General features: G+C 50.6%; 5 non-coding genes across 5 annotated transcripts; all 5 read right to left on the bottom strand.

Moving 5' to 3' along the window:
* Positions 1–1,889: 1,889 nt before the first annotated feature.
* Positions 1,890–2,008, bottom strand: LOC135969016 (5S ribosomal RNA). Its single transcript, XR_010584068.1, has one exon. It is a non-coding gene; the product is annotated as a 5S ribosomal RNA (ribosomal RNA).
* Positions 2,009–6,287: 4,279 nt separating this feature from the next.
* On the bottom strand, positions 6,288–6,407 carry LOC135968905 (5S ribosomal RNA). Its single transcript, XR_010583932.1, has one exon. It is a non-coding gene; the product is annotated as a 5S ribosomal RNA (ribosomal RNA).
* Positions 6,408–9,261: 2,854 nt separating this feature from the next.
* Positions 9,262–9,380, bottom strand: LOC135969015 (5S ribosomal RNA). Its single transcript, XR_010584067.1, has one exon. It is a non-coding gene; the product is annotated as a 5S ribosomal RNA (ribosomal RNA).
* Positions 9,381–13,672: 4,292 nt separating this feature from the next.
* On the bottom strand, positions 13,673–13,791 carry LOC135969012 (5S ribosomal RNA). Its single transcript, XR_010584060.1, has one exon. It is a non-coding gene; the product is annotated as a 5S ribosomal RNA (ribosomal RNA).
* A 2,845-nt stretch (positions 13,792–16,636) lies between these two features.
* On the bottom strand, positions 16,637–16,755 carry LOC135969001 (5S ribosomal RNA). The gene has a single exon (XR_010584050.1). It is a non-coding gene; the product is annotated as a 5S ribosomal RNA (ribosomal RNA).
* Between the last annotated feature and the right edge of the window lie 1,226 nt (positions 16,756–17,981).

Below are 17,981 nucleotides of genomic sequence, written 5' to 3'. Positions count from 1 at the left end.
GGAGAGGGAGCGCCCTGCTCCCGTAGGCAGGGCCCTTTTGAGCAGGCCGGGATAGGGTGGAGGGGGCTTGGGCTGGGCCAGAACAGGGTGGCCAGGCCGTCCATGCGAGAGGAGCAACGGAGCGCTGAGACGGGTTTTGTCTTGGATTAATTGCTTGCTTTGGGGGTGGGTTTCGTAGGCTCCTTCCTGTGTTGGCACCTCCCTGTGCTCTTGGTGCGGTGCGGTGGGCCCCTTGATTTGCAGAGTGCGCCCGCCCTTTTGGCGGGAGCCGTGGCACCGGGCGTGCCCACGGGGCCCGAGGCCTGGGTCTCTGGCGTGTCCTCGGGACTGGAGTTTACACGAAGTTGGTGGCAATGGGAATCCGGGTGCACAGGGACTGTTTTCCTGGTTGCTGGCGAAGCAATGTCCTTCCCCCGGATAAAGCAGCCCCTGCGTTCTGGAGCGGAGGTCTCGGCTGGCGTCTGTGGCACCCGCTGGCCCTGCCCGCCCCTTCCCCCGGTTTGGAAGGTTGCGGCGGCGCCCGCCCGGTGAATGGATTGAATCGCCTGTGCGTTCCGGGAGCGGGAAGGCGCCGGGAACGGCAGGGAACCCGCGCCTGCGCCTTTGGGGTCCGGCCTCCTGCCCTCCAGGGCTGGAGCCGGGCTCCTGGCCGGGCGGCGGCGAGGCGGAAGCGGTGGGATGCCGCTGCCCGGTGCTGCTTTGGTGGCGGACCCCCAGGAGGAGGTCCCCGGCTGCGGCGGGGGTGTAGGCGGGCGACAAGGGGGGAGCAGAGTCCGGGGAGGTTGGGAAGCATGGCGATAGTAGGGGCAAGGGAGGGAGAGGGGAAGCCACAAAAGCCTACAGCAGGCCGGGCGCGGTGGATCACGCCTGTAATCCCAGCACTTTGGGAGGCCGAGGCGGGTGGATCACGACGTCAGGAGATCCAGACCAGCCTGGCTAACACGGTGAAACCCCGTCTCCACTAAAACTACGAAACATGAGCCGGGCGTGGTGGCGGGCGCCTGTAGTCCCAGCTGTTTGGTAGGCTGAGGCAGGAGAATGGCGTGAACCCGGGAGGCGGAGCTTGCAGTGAGCCGAGATCTTGCCACTGCACTCCAGGCTGGGTGACAGCGAGACTCCTTCTGGAAGAAAAAGGAAAGACAGAAAGAAAGAAGGAAAGAAACAAAGAAGGAAGGAAAGAAAGAAGGAAGGAAGGAAGGAAGGAAGGAAGGAAGGAAGGAAGGAAGGAAAGAAAGAAAGAAAGAAAGAAAGAAAGAAAGAAAGAAAGAAAGAAAGGAAAGAAAGAAAGGAGCAAATAGAAGAAAGAAAGAAAGAAAGAAAGGAAGAAAAGAAAGTGAGAAAGAAAAGCAAGAAAGAAGGAAAGAACGAAATAAAGAAAGAGAAAGAGAGAGAAAGAAAGAGACAGAGAGATAGGAGAAAGAAAGAAAGAAGGAAAGCAAGAAAGAAGAAAGAACGAGAAGAAAGAAAAGGAAGATAGCAAGGGAAGAAAAAGAAAAGAATGAAAGAAAGAAGGAAAGAAAGAAAGAGCAAGCAAGAGAGAGGGAGAGAGAAAGAAAGAAGGAAAGAAAGGAGGAAGGATAGAAAGAAAGATAGAGAGGTAGAAAGAAAGAAAGAAGGAAAGACAGCAGAACGAAAGAAAGAAAGAGAGAGAGACAAAGAAAGAAAGGAAAGATAGCAAGGGAAGAAACAGAAAAGAATGAAAGTAAGAAGGAAAGCAAAAGAGAGAGAAAGAGCGAGATAGAAAGAGGGAGAGATAGAAAGAAAGAAGGAAAGAAAGAAAGAAAGGAAAGAAAGAGAGAAAGAAGGAAAGAAAGAAAGAAAGAAGAGTGAGTGAGAGAAGGGAAGAAAGGAAGGTAGAAAAGAAAGAAAGAGAAGAAAGCAAGCCAAAAAGCCTACAGCACCCGGTATTCCCAGGCGGTCTCCCATCCAAGTACTAACCAGGCCCGACCCTGCTTAGCTTCCGAGATCAGACGAGATCGGGCGCGTTCAGGGTGGTATGGCCGTAGACGCCGGCAGAGGCGCCTGGCTGCCCCAAGAGCCCGGCCCAGCCATGCCCGCCGGCTTCCAGCCCGCACCGCCAGCCCGGGGTCGTCGTGCTCGGATCGGGATCCCGGAGCCTCTTCGCCTGCTGCCTCTCCCGGCTGCCGAGCTCCCGAGCTTCCACCACGTCGGGCCCGCTCGGAACAGGGAGTGCTCCGAGGCGTCAGGGCCCACAGCCCACGATCCTGGGACCCCGTCGGGTCCTCCGCCCAGTCGCGCAGGTATTCTTTGGGATCCCTGGCCGCTCAGGAATCCTGCGAGGGCCCCTCTTGCCCCCTCACCCAGAGTCGTCGAGGCTGGCGAAGGGCGAACAGCGTATTATCAAATGTCTTCTCTGACCACAACAAAATCGAGTTAAAAATCAATAATACAAGGAAAACTGATAAACTGACCTGTTTTCTTTTTGGAAAGTAAAGAACACACTGCTATGGTCTGAATGTCCTCCAAAATTTATATGCTGAAATTTATTTGCCAATATGATAGTATTAAGAGGTGGGCACTGGCCTGGGGTGGTGGCTAACGCTGTCATCCCAGCACTTTGGAAGGGAAAGGCAGTCAGATTGTTCGAGCCCAGGAGTTCAAGACCAGCCAGGGCAAAATGGCAAAACGTGTCTCTAGAAAAAACACCAAATTCGGTGGGCGTGGTGGTGCAGGCCTGTAGTCCCAGCTACTCAGGAGGCTGAAGCAGGAGGACTGGTTGAGCCTGGGAGGTCAAGGCTGCAGTGAGCCATGATCAGGCTACAGGCTACTGCACTGCCGTAGGGGCAATAGAATGAGACCCTGTCTCAAAAAAAAAAAAAAAAAAAAAAAAAAAGGGTAAAAAGGTGGATTCTTTAGGAGGCGATTATCTCCTGAGGGTAGAAGTCCTTATGGATGAAATTAGAGCCCTTAGAAAAGGACTTGAGTGGGTTCATTCCCTCCGTCTCCTCCGTGTGGGGACACAATGTTCTTCCCCTCTGAAAGATGAAGCAACGTTGTGTCATCTTGGAAGGAGAGACTGGGCCCTCCTTAGACACTGAATGGGCTGATGACTTGACCTTGGACACCCCAGCCTTGAGAACTGAGAGAAATAAATGTCTCTTTTTAATAAATTATCCAGTCTCAGGTATTTGAAGAGATTCAGATATTTGCTTAAACAACCAGTGGGTTAAAGAAGAAACCACAAGAGAAATCAGAAAATACAGTTGGGTGTCAGTATCCACAGGGGATTGGTTCCAGGACCCCATAAGTAGGCCAAAATCCACACAGAGTCAAGTCTTGCAGTTGGCCCTGTAAAACCTGGGCATTAAAAAAGTTAGGCCGCTGTATCCTCAGGGTTTGCGCTCTGTGAAGACTGTATTTTCAATCTGCCTTTGGTTACAGATGCAGAATTAATGAAATCAGAGGACCTACTGTACTTATTGAAAACAATTCCTGTATAAGTGCACCCTTGCAGTTCAAACCCATGTTGTTCAAGGCTCAGCTGTACTCAGAAATGAATGAAAATGAAAACACAGCATAGCCAAACTTTGGGATGCAGTGAAAGCAGTGCTAACAGGGAAATTTATAGTGTGAAATGCTTACATGAAAAAAACCTAAAGAAAGCCAGGCGTCGCGGTTAATGCCTGTAATCCCAGCACTTTGGGAGGCTGAGGTGAGCCAATCACCTGAGGTCAGGAGTTCGAGACTAGCCTGAACAACAGGGAGAAACCCTGTCTCTGCTGAAAATACAAAATTAGCCGGTTGTGGTGGCAGGCGCCTGTAATCCCAGCGACTTGGGAGGCTGAAGCAAGAGAATTGCTTAAACCTGGGAGGCAGAGGTTGCAGTGAGCCGAGATCGCACCATTGCACTCCAGCCCGGGCAACAAGAGCGAGACTCCCTCTCAAAAGAAAACAAAACAAAAAACACCCAAAGGACCTCAAATTAGCAATCTAAATTTACAATTTAGGCACTAGAAAAGAACAAATTAAACCCTAGGAAGGAAAGAAAGAAAGATTAATTCAGAAATAAATAAAACAGAAAATACAAAAATGGAGAAAATCAACAAAACTGAAAGTTGGTTTTTTAAAAGATAAAATTGACAAACTTTATGGAGTGACTAAGAAAAAAAGAGAGAATACTCAAATTACGAAAATGAGAAATGGAAGTGGGGACATTACTATTGGATCCAGTCAAAATGAAAACGATTGGCAGGGTGAAGTGGCTCACACCTATAATCCCAGCACTTTGGGAGGCCGAGGCATGCAGATCACTTGAGGTTAGGAGTTCAAGACTAACCTGGCCAACATGGTGAAACCATCTCTACTAAAAATACAAAAAACATTAGCCGGGTGTGGTGGTAGGCCCCTGTAATCCCAGCTACTCGGGAGGTTCAGGCAGGTGAATCACTTTAGCTCAGGAGTTCAAGACCAGCCTGGGAGATATGGTCAAACCCGGTCTTTACCAAAAAAAAAAAAAAAGATAAAAAGGAAAGAAAAAAATAAATAAATTAAAGAAAGAAAGAAAGAAAGAAGAAAATTCAGCCCATCTTGGTGGCGAAAGCCTGTTGTCCCAGCTACTGAGGAGGCTGAGGTAGGAGGATCGCTTGAACCTGGGAGGTGGAGGTTGTAATGAGCCTAGATCACACCACTGCACTCTAGCCTAGGTGACAGATGAGATCCTGTCTCAAAGAAATAAATGAATAGGATTGTAAGAGAGTGCTAAGAACAATTGTACACCAACATATTGGATAACTTGGATGAAATGGATAAATTCCTAGGAACATGAACCCTACCAAGACTAAATCACAAAGAAAGTGAAAATCTGAATAGACTAGTAACTAGTAAGGAGACTGAATCAGTAACCCAATATCTCCTGCCAAAAAAAAAAAAAAAAAAAAAAGCCTTGGACTTGACTTCTCTATCAAATATTTAGAGAACGAATAGTAATCCTTGTTAATCCTGCCAAAACCTTGAAGAGGAGGGAGTATTCCCTAACTCATTCTATGAGGCTACAATTGCCCTGATACCAAAGCAAGACAAAGATTTTACAAGAGAAAACTGTAGAATAATATCCCATATGAAGATCGATGCCTAAAACTCCTCACCATATCCTAAGACTGTGAGGTGAAATTCATCACAGAAAAGGAAAGCCAAGCAGAAGCCTAAAACTATACCCCTAGTCTGACCGGGCGCTGGTGACTCACGCCTGTAATCCTAGCACTTTGGGTATCCTAGCACTTTGGGAAAGTGGGTGGATCGCCTGAAGTTGGGAGTTCCAGACCAAGACCAAGCTAACCAACTTGGAGAAGCCCCGTCTCTACTAAAAATACAAAATTAGCCAGGTGTGGTGGTGCATGCCTGTAATCCCAGCTACTCAGGAGGCTGAGGCAGGAGAATGGCGTGAACCCGGGAGGCGGAGCTTGCAGTGGGCCCAGATCTTGCCACTGCACTCCAGGTTGGGTGACAGAGTGAGACTCCGTCTGGAAGAAAAAGGAAAGAAAGAAAGAAACCAAGTAGGAAAGAAAGAAAGAAAGAAAGAGTGAGAGAGAAAGAGAGAGAGAGAGAGAAAGAAAGAGAGAGAAAGAAAGAGAGAGAAAGAAAGAAGGGAAAGATAGTAAGGGAAGAAAAAGAAAAGAATGAAAGTAAGAAGGAAAGAAAGAAAGGAAGAAAGAGGCAAAGACCGAAGAAAGAATGAAACAAAGAAAGAAAGAAAGAAAGAAAGAAAGAGAAAGGAAGAAAGTGAGAAAGAAAAGCAAGAGAAAAGGAAAGAATGCAATAAAGAAAGAGAAAGAAAGAGACAGAGAGATAGGAGAAAGAAAGAAAGAAGGAAAGAAAAGAAAAGAGAAAGAAAGAAAACAAAGATAGCAAGGGAAGAAAAAGAAAAGAAGGAAAGAAAGAGAGAAAGAGCGAGAAAGAGAGAGAGAGAGAAAGAAGGAAAGAAAGAAAGAAAACAAAGAGAGAAAGAAAGAAGGAAGGAAAGAAAGAAAGAGTGATAGATAGAGAGGAAGGAAGAAAGGAAGGAAGGAAGAAAGAAAGAGAAAGAGAGAGAGACAAAGAAAGAAAGGAAAGATAGCAAGGGAAGAAACAGAAAAGAATGAAAGTAAGAAGGAAAGCAAAAGAGAGAGAAAGAGCGAGATAGAAAGAGGGAGAGATAGAAAGAAAGAAGGAAAGAAAGAAAGAAAGGAAAGAAAGAGAGAAAGAAGGAAAGAAAGAAGGAAAGAAGAGTGAGTGAGAGAAGGGAAGAAAGGAAGGTAGAAAAGAAAGAAAGAGAAGAAAGCAAGCCAAAAAGCCTACAGCACCCGGTATTCCCAGGCGGTCTCCCATCCAAGTACTAACCAGGCCCGACCCTGCTTAGCTTCACGAGATCAGACGAGATCGGGCGCGTTCAGGGTGGTATGGCCGTAGACGCCGGCAGAGGCGCCTGGCTGCCCCAAGAGCCCGGCCCAGCCATGCCCGCCGGCTTCCAGCCCGCACCGCCAGCCCGGGGTCGCCGGGCTCGGATCGGGACCCCCGAGCCGCTCGCCCGCGGCCTTCCCCCGGCTGCCGAGCTCCCGAGCTTCCACCACGTCGGGCCCGCTCGGAACAGGGAGTGCTCCGAGGCGTCAGGGCCCAGGGCCCACGATCCTGGGACCCCGGCGGGTCCTCCGCCCTGTCGTGGAGGTATTCTTTTGGATCCCTGGCCGCTGGGGGAGCTCCTGCGAGGCCCCCTCTTGGCCCACCCCCCCAGAGGCGTCAGGGCTGGCCAAGGGCGAACAGCCGGCCCAGCCGCGCCTGGCCTTTTTCTCACAACGCCCCCACCACGGTCGCTTGTCCCGACCAAGACCCGGCCGGTGGGCAAGAGGGCGTGGGGGCTGGGGTGTTGGGGGATGGCCCTGCTTTGCCCCGGGCTGGCACTAGAGCCGGCAGCCTGATCCCCGGCGAGAGGGGCTGAGAGAAACCCAGAAACACCCCACCACCACCAGCAGCAAATCCACAGCCCCACACACAGACACACCCGGGCGCTCGCGCGCGGGAACCCACACACGCGCGCGCGCTCACACACAGACACACACACACACACACACACACACACACACACACACGTGCACACAGAAACGGCTTGAAGGAGAGCAAGGAAGAGATAGATGGAGAGATTGAAACCGAGGGAGGGAGAGAGACAGCGATCGAGAGAGACAGGGGAGGTGGAGAGGGAAAGAGACAGAGAGGCAGAGATAGAGAGAGGGACAGAGAGAGCGAGAAAGACAGACAGAGAGGGAGAGACAGAGGAAAGGCGACAGAAATAGCGCGAGGTGCAGGGGCAAACCCAGAAGAGAGAGGGGCAGGGAGCTAGAGAGCGAGAGCGATAGAGCCTTGGAGAGGGAGCGCCCTGCTCCCGTAGGCAGGGCCCTTTTGAGCAGGCCGGGATAGGGTGGAGGGGGCTTGGGCTGGGCCAGAACAGGGTGGCCAGGCCGTCCATGCGAGAGGAGCAACGGAGCGCTGAGACGGGTTTTGTCTTGGATTAATTGCTTGCTTTGGGGGTGGGTTTCGTAGGCTCCTTCCTGTGTTGGCACCTCCCTGTGCTCTTGGTGCGGTGCGGTGGGCCCCTTGATTTGCAGAGTGCGCCCGCCCTTTTGGCGGGAGCCGTGGCACCGGGCGTGCCCACGGGGCCCGAGGCCTGGGTCTCTGGCGTGTCCTCGGGACTGGAGTTTACACGAAGTTGGTGGCAATGGGAATCCGGGTGCACAGGGACTGTTTTCCTGGTTGCTGGCGAAGCAATGTCCTTCCCCCGGATAAAGCAGCCCCTGCGTTCTGGAGCGGAGGTCTCGGCTGGCGTCTGTGGCACCCGCTGGCCCTGCCCGCCCCTTCCCCCGGTTTGGAAGGTTGCGGCGGCGCCCGCCCGGTGAATGGATTGAATCGCCTGTGCGTTCCGGGAGCGGGAAGGCGCCGGGAACGGCAGGGAACCCGCGCCTGCGCCTTTGGGGTCCGGCCTCCTGCCCTCCAGGGCTGGAGCCGGGCTCCTGGCCGGGCGGCGGCGAGGCGGAAGCGGTGGGATGCCGCTGCCCGGTGCTGCTTTGGTGGCGGACCCCCAGGAGGAGGTCCCCGGCTGCGGCGGGGGTGTAGGCGGGCGACAAGGGGGGAGCAGAGTCCGGGGAGGTTGGGAAGCATGGCGATAGTAGGGGCAAGGGAGGGAGAGGGGAAGCCACAAAAGCCTACAGCAGGCCGGGCGCGGTGGATCACGCCTGTAATCCCAGCACTTTGGGAGGCCGAGGCGGGTGGATCACGACGTCAGGAGATCCAGACCAGCCTGGCTAACACGGTGAAACCCCGTCTCCACTAAAACTACGAAACATGAGCCGGGCGTGGTGGCGGGCGCCTGTAGTCCCAGCTGTTTGGTAGGCTGAGGCAGGAGAATGGCGTGAACCCGGGAGGCGGAGCTTGCAGTGAGCCGAGATCTTGCCACTGCACTCCAGGCTGGGTGACAGCGAGACTCCTTCTGGAAGAAAAAGGAAAGACAGAAAGAAAGAAGGAAAGAAACAAAGAAGGAAGGAAAGAAAGAAGGAAGGAAGGAAGGAAGGAAGGAAGGAAGGAAAGAAAGAAAGAAAGAAAGAAAGAAAGAAAGAAAGAAAGAAAGAAAGAAAGAAAGAAAGAAAGAAAGAAAGAAAGAAAGGAAAGAAAGAAAGGAGCAAATAGAAGAAAGAAAGAAAGAAAGAAAGGAAGAAAAGAAAGTGAGAAAGAAAAGCAAGAAAGAAGGAAAGAACGAAATAAAGAAAGAGAAAGAGAGAGAAAGAAAGAGACAGAGAGATAGGAGAAAGAAAGAAAGAAGGAAAGCAAGAAAGAAGAAAGAACGAGAAGAAAGAAAAGGAAGATAGCAAGGGAAGAAAAAGAAAAGAATGAAAGAAAGAAGGAAAGAAAGAAAGAGCAAGCAAGAGAGAGGGAGAGAGAAAGAAAGAAGGAAAGAAAGGAGGAAGGATAGAAAGAAAGATAGAGAGGTAGAAAGAAAGAAAGAAGGAAAGACAGCAGAACGAAAGAAAGAAAGAGAGAGAGACAAAGAAAGAAAGGAAAGATAGCAAGGGAAGAAACAGAAAAGAATGAAAGTAAGAAGGAAAGCAAAAGAGAGAGAAAGAGCGAGATAGAAAGAGGGAGAGATAGAAAGAAAGAAGGAAAGAAAGAAAGAAAGGAAAGAAAGAGAGAAAGAAGGAAAGAAAGAAAGAAAGAAGAGTGAGTGAGAGAAGGGAAGAAAGGAAGGTAGAAAAGAAAGAAAGAGAAGAAAGCAAGCCAAAAAGCCTACAGCACCCGGTATTCCCAGGCGGTCTCCCATCCAAGTACTAACCAGGCCCGACCCTGCTTAGCTTCCGAGATCAGACGAGATCGGGCGCGTTCAGGGTGGTATGGCCGTAGACGCCGGCAGAGGCGCCTGGCTGCCCCAAGAGCCCGGCCCAGCCATGCCCGCCGGCTTCCAGCCCGCACCGCCAGCCCGGGGTCGTCGTGCTCGGATCGGGATCCCGGAGCCTCTTCGCCTGCTGCCTCTCCCGGCTGCCGAGCTCCCGAGCTTCCACCACGTCGGGCCCGCTCGGAACAGGGAGTGCTCCGAGGCGTCAGGGCCCACAGCCCACGATCCTGGGACCCCGTCGGGTCCTCCGCCCAGTCGCGCAGGTATTCTTTGGGATCCCTGGCCGCTCAGGAATCCTGCGAGGGCCCCTCTTGCCCCCTCACCCAGAGTCGTCGAGGCTGGCGAAGGGCGAACAGCGTATTATCAAATGTCTTCTCTGACCACAACAAAATCGAGTTAAAAATCAATAATACAAGGAAAACTGATAAACTGACCTGTTTTCTTTTTGGAAAGTAAAGAACACACTGCTATGGTCTGAATGTCCCCCAAAATTTATATGCTGAAATTTATTTGCCAATATGATAGTATTAAGAGGTGGGCACTGGCCTGGGGTGGTGGCTAACGCTGTCATCCCAGCACTTTGGAAGGGAAAGGCAGTCAGATTGTTCGAGCCCAGGAGTTCAAGACCAGCCAGGGCAAAATGGCAAAACGTGTCTCTAGAAAAAACACCAAATTCGGTGGGCGTGGTGGTGCAGGCCTGTAGTCCCAGCTACTCAGGAGGCTGAAGCAGGAGGACTGGTTGAGCCTGGGAGGTCAAGGCTGCAGTGAGCCATGATCAGGCTACAGGCTACTGCACTGCCGTAGGGGCAATAGAATGAGACCCTGTCTCAAAAAAAAAAAAAAAAAAAAAAAAAAAAAAAAAAAAAGGGTAAAAAGGTGGATTCTTTAGGAGGCGATTATCTCCTGAGGGTAGAAGTCCTTATGGATGAAATTAGAGCCCTTAGAAAAGGACTTGAGTGGGTTCATTCCCTCCGTCTCCTCCGTGTGGGGACACAATGTTCTTCCCCTCTGAAAGATGAAGCAACGTTGTGTCATCTTGGAAGGAGAGACTGGGCCCTCCTTAGACACTGAATGGGCTGATGACTTGACCTTGGACACCCCAGCCTTGAGAACTGAGAGAAATAAATGTCTCTTTTTAATAAATTATCCAGTCTCAGGTATTTGAAGAGATTCAGATATTTGCTTAAACAACCAGTGGGTTAAAGAAGAAACCACAAGAGAAATCAGAAAATACAGTTGGGTGTCAGTATCCACAGGGGATTGGTTCCAGGACCCCATAAGTAGGCCAAAATCCACACAGAGTCAAGTCTTGCAGTTGGCCCTGTAAAACCTGGGCATTAAAAAAGTTAGGCCGCTGTATCCTCAGGGTTTGCGCTCTGTGAAGACTGTATTTTCAATCTGCCTTTGGTTACAGATGCAGAATTAATGAAATCAGAGGACCTACTGTACTTATTGAAAACAATTCCTGTATAAGTGCACCCTTGCAGTTCAAACCCATGTTGTTCAAGGCTCAGCTGTACTCAGAAATGAATGAAAATGAAAACACAGCATAGCCAAACTTTGGGATGCAGTGAAAGCAGTGCTAACAGGGAAATTTATAGTGTGAAATGCTTACATGAAAAAAACCTAAAGAAAGCCAGGCGTCGCGGTTAATGCCTGTAATCCCAGCACTTTGGGAGGCTGAGGTGAGCCAATCACCTGAGGTCAGGAGTTCGAGACTAGCCTGAACAACAGGGAGAAACCCTGTCTCTGCTGAAAATACAAAATTAGCCGGTTGTGGTGGCAGGCGCCTGTAATCCCAGCGACTTGGGAGGCTGAAGCAAGAGAATTGCTTAAACCTGGGAGGCAGAGGTTGCAGTGAGCCGAGATCGCACCATTGCACTCCAGCCCGGGCAACAAGAGCGAGACTCCCTCTCAAAAGAAAACAAAACAAAAAACACCCAAAGGACCTCAAATTAGCAATCTAAATTTACAATTTAGGCACTAGAAAAGAACAAATTAAACCCTAGGAAGGAAAGAAAGAAAGATTAATTCAGAAATAAATAAAACAGAAAATACAAAAATGGAGAAAATCAACAAAACTGAAAGTTGGTTTTTTGAAAGATAAAATTGACAAACTTTATGGAGTGACTAAGAAAAAAAGAGAGAATACTCAAATTACGAAAATGAGAAATGGAAGTGGGGACATTACTATTGGATCCAGTCAAAATGAAAACGATTGGCAGGGTGAAGTGGCTCACACCTATAATCCCAGCACTTTGGGAGGCCGAGGCATGCAGATCACTTGAGGTTAGGAGTTCAAGACTAACCTGGCCAACATGGTGAAACCATCTCTACTAAAAATACAAAAAACATTAGCCGGGTGTGGTGGTAGGCCCCTGTAATCCCAGCTACTCGGGAGGTTCAGGCAGGTGAATCACTTTAGCTCAGGAGTTCAAGACCAGCCTGGGAGATATGGTCAAACCCGGTCTTTACCAAAAAAAAAAAAAAAAAGATAAAAAGGAAAGAAAAAAATAAATAAATTAAAGAAAGAAAGAAAGAAAGAAGAAAATTCAGCCCATCTTGGTGGCGAAAGCCTGTTGTCCCAGCTACTGAGGAGGCTGAGGTAGGAGGATCGCTTGAACCTGGGAGGTGGAGGTTGTAATGAGCCTAGATCACACCACTGCACTCTAGCCTAGGTGACAGATGAGATCCTGTCTCAAAGAAATAAATGAATAGGATTGTAAGAGAGTGCTAAGAACAATTGTACACCAACATATTGGATAACTTGGATGAAATGGATAAATTCCTAGGAACATGAACCCTACCAAGACTAAATCACAAAGAAAGTGAAAATCTGAATAGACTAGTAACTAGTAAGGAGACTGAATCAGTAACCCAATATCTCCTGCCAAAAAAAAAAAAAAAAAAAAAAAAAAAGCCTTGGACTTGACTTCTCTATCAAATATTTAGAGAACGAATAGTAATCCTTGTTAATCCTGCCAAAACCTTGAAGAGGAGGGAGTATTCCCTAACTCATTCTATGAGGCTACAATTGCCCTGATACCAAAGCAAGACAAAGATTTTACAAGAGAAAACTGTAGAATAATATCCCATATGAAGATCGATGCCTAAAACTCCTCACCATATCCTAAGACTGTGAGGTGAAATTCATCACAGAAAAGGAAAGCCAAGCAGAAGCCTAAAACTATACCCCTAGTCTGACCGGGCGCTGGTGACTCACGCCTGTAATCCTAGCACTTTGGGTATCCTAGCACTTTGGGAAAGTGGGTGGATCGCCTGAAGTTGGGAGTTCCAGACCAAGACCAAGCTAACCAACATGGAGAAGCCCCGTCTCTACTAAAAATACAAAATTAGCCAGGTGTGGTGGTGCATGCCTGTAATCCCAGCTACTCAGGAGGCTGAGGCAGGAGAATGGCGTGAACCCGGGAGGCGGAGCTTGCAGTGGGCCCAGATCTTGCCACTGCACTCCAGGTTGGGTGACAGAGTGAGACTCCGTCTGGAAGAAAAAGGAAAGAAAGAAAGAAACCAAGTAGGAAAGAAAGAAAGAAAGAAAGAGTGAGAGAGAAAGAGAGAGAGAGAGAGAAAGAAAGAGAGAGAAAGAAAGAGAGAGAAAGAAAGAAGGGAAAGATAGTAAGGGAAGAAAAAGAAAAGAATGAAAGTAAGAAGGAAAGAAAGAAAGGAAGAAAGAGGCAAAGACCGAAGAAAGAATGAAACAAAGAAAGAAAGAAAGAAAGAAAGAGAAAGGAAGAAAGTGAGAAAGAAAAGCAAGAGAAAAGGAAAGAATGCAATAAAGAAAGAGAAAGAAAGAGACAGAGAGATAGGAGAAAGAAAGAAAGAAGGAAAGAAAAGAAAAGAGAAAGAAAGAAAACAAAGATAGCAAGGGAAGAAAAAGAAAAGAAGGAAAGAAAGAGAGAAAGAGCGAGAAAGAGAGAGAGAGAGAAAGAAGGAAAGAAAGAAAGAAAACAAAGAGAGAAAGAAAGAAGGAAGGAAAGAAAGAAAGAGTGATAGATAGAGAGGAAGGAAGAAAGGAAGGAAGGAAGAAAGAAAGAGAAAGAGAGAGAGACAAAGAAAGAAAGGAAAGATAGCAAGGGAAGAAACAGAAAAGAATGAAAGTAAGAAGGAAAGCAAAAGAGAGAGAAAGAGCGAGATAGAAAGAGGGAGAGATAGAAAGAAAGAAGGAAAGAAAGAAAGAAAGGAAAGAAAGAGAGAAAGAAGGAAAGAAAGAAGGAAAGAAGAGTGAGTGAGAGAAGGGAAGAAAGGAAGGTAGAAAAGAAAGAAAGAGAAGAAAGCAAGCCAAAAAGCCTACAGCACCCGGTATTCCCAGGCGGTCTCCCATCCAAGTACTAACCAGGCCCGACCCTGCTTAGCTTCCGAGATCAGACGAGATCGGGCGCGTTCAGGGTGGTATGGCCGTAGACGCCGGCAGAGGCGCCTGGCTGCCCCAAGAGCCCGGCCCAGCCATGCCCGCCGGCTTCCAGCCCGCACCGCCAGCCCGGGGTCGCCGGGCTCGGATCGGGACCCCCGAGCCGCTCGCCCGCGGCCTTCCCCCGGCTGCCGAGCTCCCGAGCTTCCACCACGTCGGGCCCGCTCGGAACAGGGAGTGCTCCGAGGCGTCAGGGCCCAGGGCCCACGATCCTGGGACCCCGGCGGGTCCTCCGCCCTGTCGTGGAGGTATTCTTTTGGATCCCTGGCCGCTGGGGGAGCTCCTGCGAGGCCCCCTCTTGGCCCACCCCCCCAGAGGCGTCAGGGCTGGCCAAGGGCGAACAGCCGGCCCAGCCGCGCCTGGCCTTTTTCTCACAACGCCCCCACCACGGTCGCTTGTCCCGACCAAGACCCGGCCGGTGGGCAAGAGGGCGTGGGGGCTGGGGTGTTGGGGGATGGCCCTGCTTTGCCCCGGGCTGGCACTAGAGCCGGCAGCCTGATCCCCGGCGAGAGGGGCTGAGAGAAACCCAGAAACACCCCACCACCACCAGCAGCAAATCCACAGCCCCACACACAGACACACCCGGGCGCTCGCGCGCGGGAACCCACACACGCGCGCGCGCTCACACACAGACACACACACACACACACACACACACACACACACACACACACACACACACGTGCACACAGAAACGGCTTGAAGGAGAGCAAGGAAGAGATAGATGGAGAGATTGAAACCGAGGGAGGGAGAGAGACAGCGATCGAGAGAGACAGGGGAGGTGGAGAGGGAAAGAGACAGAGAGGCAGAGATAGAGAGAGGGACAGAGAGAGCGAGAAAGACAGACAGAGAGGGAGAGACAGAGGAAAGGCGACAGAAATAGCGCGAGGTGCAGGGGCAAACCCAGAAGAGAGAGGGGCAGGGAGCTAGAGAGCGAGAGCGATAGAGCCTTGGAGAGGGAGCGCCCTGCTCCCGTAGGCAGGGCCCTTTTGAGCAGGCCGGGATAGGGTGGAGGGGGCTTGGGCTGGGCCAGAACAGGGTGGCCAGGCCGTCCATGCGAGAGGAGCAACGGAGCGCTGAGACGGGTTTTGTCTTGGATTAATTGCTTGCTTTGGGGGTGGGTTTCGTAGGCTCCTTCCTGTGTTGGCACCTCCCTGTGCTCTTGGTGCGGTGCGGTGGGCCCCTTGATTTGCAGAGTGCGCCCGCCCTTTTGGCGGGAGCCGTGGCACCGGGCGTGCCCACGGGGCCCGAGGCCTGGGTCTCTGGCGTGTCCTCGGGACTGGAGTTTACACGAAGTTGGTGGCAATGGGAATCCGGGTGCACAGGGACTGTTTTCCTGGTTGCTGGCGAAGCAATGTCCTTCCCCCGGATAAAGCAGCCCCTGCGTTCTGGAGCGGAGGTCTCGGCTGGCGTCTGTGGCACCCGCTGGCCCTGCCCGCCCCTTCCCCCGGTTTGGAAGGTTGCGGCGGCGCCCGCCCGGTGAATGGATTGAATCGCCTGTGCGTTCCGGGAGCGGGAAGGCGCCGGGAACGGCAGGGAACCCGCGCCTGCGCCTTTGGGGTCCGGCCTCCTGCCCTCCAGGGCTGGAGCCGGGCTCCTGGCCGGGCGGCGGCGAGGCGGAAGCGGTGGGATGCCGCTGCCCGGTGCTGCTTTGGTGGCGGACCCCCAGGAGGAGGTCCCCGGCTGCGGCGGGGGTGTAGGCGGGCGACAAGGGGGGAGCAGAGTCCGGGGAGGTTGGGAAGCATGGCGATAGTAGGGGCAAGGGAGGGAGAGGGGAAGCCACAAAAGCCTACAGCAGGCCGGGCGCGGTGGATCACGCCTGTAATCCCAGCACTTTGGGAGGCCGAGGCGGGTGGATCACGACGTCAGGAGATCCAGACCAGCCTGGCTAACACGGTGAAACCCCGTCTCCACTAAAACTACGAAACATGAGCCGGGCGTGGTGGCGGGCGCCTGTAGTCCCAGCTGTTTGGTAGGCTGAGGCAGGAGAATGGCGTGAACCCGGGAGGCGGAGCTTGCAGTGAGCCGAGATCTTGCCACTGCACTCCAGGCTGGGTGACAGCGAGACTCCTTCTGGAAGAAAAAGGAAAGACAGAAAGAAAGAAGGAAAGAAACAAAGAAGGAAGGAAAGAAAGAAGGAAGGAAGGAAGGAAGGAAGGAAGAAAGAAAGAAAGAAAGAAAGAAAGAAAGAAAGAAAGAAAGAAAGAAAGAAAGAAAGAAAGAAAGAAAGGAAAGAAAGAAAGGAGCAAATAGAAGAAAGAAAGAAAGAAAGGAAGAAAAGAAAGTGAGAAAGAAAAGCAAGAAAGAAGGAAAGAACGAAATAAAGAAAGAGAAAGAGAGAGAAAGAAAGAGACAGAGAGATAGGAGAAAGAAAGAAAGAAGGAAAGCAAGAAAGAAGAAAGAACGAGAAGAAAGAAAAGGAAGATAGCAAGGGAAGAAAAAGAAAAGAATGAAAGAAAGAAGGAAAGAAAGAAAGAGCAAGCAAGAGAGAGGGAGAGAGAAAGAAAGAAGGAAAGAAAGGAGGAAGGATAGAAAGAAAGATAGAGAGGTAGAAAGAAAGAAAGAAGGAAAGACAGCAGAACGAAAGAAAGAAAGAGAGAGAGACAAAGAAAGAAAGGAAAGATAGCAAGGGAAGAAACAGAAAAGAATGAAAGTAAGAAGGAAAGCAAAAGAGAGAGAAAGAGCGAGATAGAAAGAGGGAGAGATAGAAAGAAAGAAGGAAAGAAAGAAAGAAAGGAAAGAAAGAGAGAAAGAAGGAAAGAAAGAAAGAAAGAAGAGTGAGTGAGAGAAGGGAAGAAAGGAAGGTAGAAAAGAAAGAAAGAGAAGAAAGCAAGCCAAAAAGCCTACAGCACCCGGTATTCCCAGGCGGTCTCCCATCCAAGTACTAACCAGGCCCGACCCTGCTTAGCTTCCGAGATCAGACGAGATCGGGCGCGTTCAGGGTGGTATGGCCGTAGACGCCGGCAGAGGCGCCTGGCTGCCCCAAGAGCCCGGCCCAGCCATGCCCGCCGGCTTCCAGCCCGCACCGCCAGCCCGGGGTCGTCGTGCTCGGATCGGGATCCCGGAGCCTCTTCGCCTGCTGCCTCTCCCGGCTGCCGAGCTCCCGAGCTTCCACCACGTCGGGCCCGCTCGGAACAGGGAGTGCTCCGAGGCGTCAGGGCCCACAGCCCACGATCCTGGGACCCCGTCGGGTCCTCCGCCCAGTCGCGCAGGTATTCTTTGGGATCCCTGGCCGCTCAGGAATCCTGCGAGGGCCCCTCTTGCCCCCTCACCCAGAGTCGTCGAGGCTGGCGAAGGGCGAACAGCGTATTATCAAATGTCTTCTCTGACCACAACAAAATCGAGTTAAAAATCAATAATACAAGGAAAACTGATAAACTGACCTGTTTTCTTTTTGGAAAGTAAAGAACACACTGCTATGGTCTGAATGTCCCCCAAAATTTATATGCTGAAATTTATTTGCCAATATGATAGTATTAAGAGGTGGGCACTGGCCTGGGGTGGTGGCTAACGCTGTCATCCCAGCACTTTGGAAGGGAAAGGCAGTCAGATTGTTCGAGCCCAGGAGTTCAAGACCAGCCAGGGCAAAATGGCAAAACGTGTCTCTAGAAAAAACACCAAATTCGGTGGGCGTGGTGGTGCAGGCCTGTAGTCCCAGCTACTCAGGAGGCTGAAGCAGGAGGACTGGTTGAGCCTGGGAGGTCAAGGCTGCAGTGAGCCATGATCAGGCTACAGGCTACTGCACTGCCGTAGGGGCAATAGAATGAGACCCTGTCTCAAAAAAAAAAAAAAAAAAAAAAAAAAAAAAAAAAAAAGGGTAAAAAGGTGGATTCTTTAGGAGGCGATTATCTCCTGAGGGTAGAAGTCCTTATGGATGAAATTAGAGCCCTTAGAAAAGGACTTGAGTGGGTTCATTCCCTCCGTCTCCTCCGTGTGGGGACACAATGTTCTTCCCCTCTGAAAGATGAAGCAACGTTGTGTCATCTTGGAAGGAGAGACTGGGCCCTCCTTAGACACTGAATGGGCTGATGACTTGACCTTGGACACCCCAGCCTTGAGAACTGAGAGAAATAAATGTCTCTTTTTAATAAATTATCCAGTCTCAGGTATTTGAAGAGATTCAGATATTTGCTTAAACAACCAGTGGGTTAAAGAAGAAACCACAAGAGAAATCAGAAAATACAG

Source organism: Macaca fascicularis, chromosome 1 (genome assembly GCF_037993035.2).
Source record: "Macaca fascicularis isolate 582-1 chromosome 1, T2T-MFA8v1.1".
Classification (NCBI taxonomy): Eukaryota; Metazoa; Chordata; class Mammalia; order Primates; family Cercopithecidae; genus Macaca; species Macaca fascicularis.
This window is presented reverse-complemented; position numbering and strand designations above follow the sequence as displayed.